Source organism: Marmota marmota, unplaced genomic scaffold, assembly GCF_001458135.2.
Source record: "Marmota marmota marmota unplaced genomic scaffold, marMar, whole genome shotgun sequence".
Taxonomy (NCBI): Eukaryota; Metazoa; Chordata; class Mammalia; order Rodentia; family Sciuridae; genus Marmota; species Marmota marmota.
In genome coordinates, this window is record NW_026000093.1 from 5841084 (window position 1) to 5846215 (window position 5132).

A 5132-nucleotide genomic window follows, 5' to 3' on the forward strand; every position below is an offset into this window, starting at 1 on the left:
CCCCTCCCCCTCCCTCTCCGCCTCCCCCTCCTCTTTAATGGTACTGGGGCTTAAACCCAGGTGCTGTACCATTGAACTACATCCCTGGCCCTTTTCATTTTAAGACAGGTCTTGCTAAGTTGCTGACATTGACCTTGAATTTTTGGTCCTTCTGTCTCAGCCTCCCAAGTCCCTAGGATTACAGGTGTGTGCCACTGAATCTGGTTCCTTCCTTGTTATTGTCCAAAGACTTTTTTTAAAAAAACTATCCTCTTATCTAAATCATCCACATTCACCTTCTACTTAATAATAATCATGACCATTCAATCATCCTAATATCTTCAACTTAAATCATTGAGAAACATTTCCTTAAAGTCTTCTTTGCAGATGAATGGGAGTTAGTGAATATAGAAGGAACAACTGAATTACAATTATCACCATTTTGCAGTTAAATATCAACCACTTTACAATAATTGCTTCAAACAAGGTTATCAATGGATACTATTGGGTCAGGACTTGCTGAGAACAAGGACATTCACATGGTGCCAAAATATCACTCCAAAGGTTGATTGCTAATTACCAGAGTAAAAAAATAGCTTTTTTTTTTTTTTAAAAAAAGAGAGAATGACTAAGACAAGATAACCTGGCATTAGTGTCCCATGTAACACATGCACTGTAATACATACAGCACTATGTGTGGTGCATTCTTGTTCAAAATGTTTAATTATTACCTAATCAAATGTTTGACAAACTTCTAGTTAAGAGAAAAACTAGGGATAGAGGAATGGAGGAAAAAAATACCACGAGGAAATAATCACACACCTCTAGAATGTGGGCAGTTCTATAAGACAACTGTCTTAATGTGCTCTTCAAAAAGTCAATGTGAAAAAAAAAGGTCAATGTGACACACACTCCCAAAAGTGACAGATAAAATGATAAAGGTTAAAATAGAGTAAATAAAAATACAGGCAGTCATGATACTTATTTGAAATACCAACTCCAACAGAGCTTTCAGAGACAATTGAAGAAATTTGAATATGGATTAAATTGTAGAAATAATCAGGGATTTTTTTTACTGTTTATAGAAATGGTTTAACATAAAATCTATTTACAAAGTGTTATTTTGCTACTTATACTTTTACATCAAACATTTCTAAGTGTGTAGAAACACTAGATATTTCATGTAAAAATTTGTTCACTATGTACGTGGCACCATTAAATAAAACTGCACACTTGTAACAATGGTTATAATCTGAGGTATTTTCTGAATATTTTTCTGAATTTTGGCTTTGGCTCTTTCCCTCCTCACTTCCTTCTTTCTGCTTTCAATCTGGTGGACAGACACAGGCAGATGCAAGACTTAGAGATGGCTGAACAAATTTATACCCAAAAGTCATTTACAGAGGACAAGATTTCCTATGAATTTTAACAGAAAATATACATAATGTGCTAATTTTGCTAATTGCTCTGTCATAAGTAGGCAACCTTTTTTGCAATCTAGAGACAAGATATAACAAAATTAAGATCATTTGTCCATTATATGCATTATATGCAAAATAAAACAAAACACAGAAAACATATAGAAAAATGGTGTCTGAAAATGTCCAAGTGTTAATACACCTTTTGCAATTCCTTCCCATCTACCTCCTCCAAACCACTGAAAGTATGGTAGAACTATATTGCTCACAAAGGCAGCTTAACAATTCCATTCCCAAAAGACAATATTTCATATGATTTTTGGCAAAAAGATGTTTTCAAAATGTTATATAACACATACAGCACTACCTGTGTTTTTTCCTTACAAAAACATAGAGAATTCACTATATCTAGATTTAATATATGTTGGATACTTCTAAACTTCAAGAAAATGAGATAGATGCTTCAAGTAAGGAATTTTTTAATGTATATATACCAGTTCTAAATAAACTGCACATGTGTAATCATACTTATAATTTGAAAGTGTCTTTAAAATATGAATATTCTTGCCTAGAACCTTTTCCTTCTCCAACTCAGTGGGCATAATTCTCAAACTTTCAGAAAACAATCTTTCCTAAGAATTTTAACATGACTTGTACAAAATTGATTAATTTCTTAACTATATTTTTGTTATACACTGTCAACTTCTTTAATACCAAGAAAGACTAGATGTTGTAAACTAGGACTTGCTTATAGAGTATGTATACTATATACATGGCAAAGTAAAACTAAATGCACAAACCTAAGGGACAAGGGTTAACCTTGCCTCAAGGTATGCACATTGGCACAGAGCTCTTTACATGTTCTTCTCCTCTCTTCTCCCCTAAATCATGTAGAAACATAATATATCCTACTAAAAAGGAAGTTTGGCTCCCACCCTCACCCCAATCAGAATTTCATGTGAAAATAGCAAAAAAATATTTACAAAATATGTTGTTTTACTACCTCTACTTCTAACATGTACAGGTATTTCAGAACATCTAGAAAGACAATGTATTTCAAAAAAGTACTTAACATTGTAAAAAAAAAAAAAAAAAAATATATATATATATATATATATATATATATATATATATATGGAATAAAATGCACACACAAAACAATGGTTATAATATGAAAATGTCCTCTACAGTTAGCCTGTCCAGTGTGGAACCTCTTCTCAATGTCTTTTGCTGCATGACCTCTAACTCACTGAACAAGCATGGCCACTTCTGGTCTCACTTCAATACAATCTAACTCCTTTTCAAAAAGTCATTTCCAGAGACATTTCTTTTCTATGATTTTTTTTTAAAAAAAGAAATAAGCATTTACAAGACATGTGATTCTCTTAACCATGCTTTATCATGTGTCACCAACCTCTTTACATCTAATATGCCTAGATGTAGCCAAAGCTTTCTTTTCAACTATTGGGGAAAAGTTGAGAGCAGTTTTAAAAATATTATATACACAGGCCTTCTCTAAATATTCCCCAAAGTGGTGGTATTGCTCTACTATTTCTCTCTTCTGGTATCAGGGTCTGGTAGAACCAAGACCAGCTGCCTGATAACCAGTTCTCCCCACCATCGTCCAGGGTTCTATTCGCTTTCTAGGCCTGTTATAAGATAAAATTACAACAAATGTAATTTTGCAGATCTCAGCTAGCCTTATTTGCAACTCTAGAACCAGGCCAACCAAAAATGGTTCAGAATGCCTGCTCCACCACATGGGCAGATTAAGCCTGTGGCCAGAGAACAGGAAGTGATGTACAGAGAAAGGAAACAAGGTACACAGATGGCTTGATGGACAACAGCCCATGGCTGTCTTATTTGAACCCAGTTTGAACAGCTAACTGCTTGTAATTGGCTGTGACTCTTGTTGCAAGAGTAGGTGACAGTGTATTTGCACTTAAAGTTAGGTTGTAGTTCACCACATACAGAGAAATATTTAAGCCAAATTTAAAATATGCATGGAGGCAGCTTCAGATTTTTGTCTGGTTGGGACAGGGTGGTCCCCACAAACAGGACCTGGATCTGGGCTACTCAGTGGTTTAAAGAGGTTGTCAAGTTTGCATCCATTTACCTGTCTTTTGGGCTCCTTGAAGTCCCTGTTGACTGCCTTTCTTCTTGCCCTTGTCATGCCTACTGCCACCCCAGGTCACATGTCCTTGTCTGCTTGTGGGGGGGGTTCACCTAAGCTTGGTGGAAGATCTGGTAGCCTATAGGGTCCAGAATTTGAGAGGCTGCTGTTGCCAGATTCTCTGCTGCTTCCAGTCCTGGACTGAGCCCCTAGGCAGCCACAGCCAGGGCTCTGGGTGTCCCCCTGACACCCCATGTCACCACCAACTTGGTCCTGGAGAGTCATCTTTGCTTCTCATTGAACATGATACTGGAACTCTATTAGGTGCCTTTTATTATATTATATTTTAAAAATTTCCTTATTTTTGGTAATGATGTTATTTTTGGCTATAGAGAATTTCTATATTCTTAGGATATAAAGCCAAGCACATACAGGTGTGAAGTGTTATGATACTTAGTTTAAATTATTTTGCAAAATATCTGTGAATCTATATGTACCTACAACAACAAAGCAAATATATAATAATATTTATAGCAGAGGTAATATGGGCATTCTTTATACATTTTCTTTCAATGGTTTTGGATGTTTAGAGATCCTCATGATAAAATTTGCAAGTAAACTAGAAACTTAAAAAAGAACCACTGGCCACACATTCTCCTTAAATCTATGCATCTTTTTATTTACCTCCCCCTCTGATCCAAGTCTTGATGGAACTGCACCCCATTTTGTCTCCCTCCCTCCCTCTTGTCCACTCTGCAGGGCATTCACTCTAATCTTATCTATGCCTTAGTCCATTCAGTCTGTGTGGCTTAGAAACATCAGATGTTTATTTCTCAAAGTTCTGGAGGCGGAGAAGCCCAAGATGGAGGCACTGGCAGATTTGGTGTCTGGTGAGGTTCATCAGTGGAAGTCTTTCTGCTGTGTCATTTAGCTAATTGGGGTGACGAAGCTCTCTTGGGCCTCCTATATCATGTCGCTAATTTCATTCATGACCTGACCTAATCACTCTCAAAGGCCCTTCCTTCTAACATCATCACTTTGGGATTAGGGTTGAAATATATGAATTTTGGGAGACATAAACATTCAGACCATAGAACCCCATACTGTTAACTCTAACAAGCTTTGTATCTTGACCTGTTTGGAAATCATCCTTGCTTTACCCAATTTCTCAGCAAACCCTCTTCAAAAAGAATCTTCTATGATATGTCAGGTTTTGTCCTCAGCTCACTTACAATTCTTTTTTGGATAGATTACTAGATGCTCCTCCTTAATGGACCTAGGATTGCTTCGGTTGTGGCTTCTGTCTCTTTACACACCCTCTGTCAGTGATCTGAACAGATATCAGGTGTCAGATATCTTGAATGCACCGAGGATGCCTAAATTTCTTGTGCAGAAAATATTTCCTCTAATTTTCACAACTATAAATCTCACTTCTACTCAATATATCTACTTGCATATTTTGAAACTATCTCAAGTATCATAAGGGCCTTGGGAAAACACATTATGCCACATTGAAATATGGATTATTGAGTTGAAGATAATTAAGAAGAAGGAAATCTCTTTGCCCTTCATTTTCCTAAAAGCAGGACAGAATTATAGAGGAAAAAACATCCTTCCTCCTC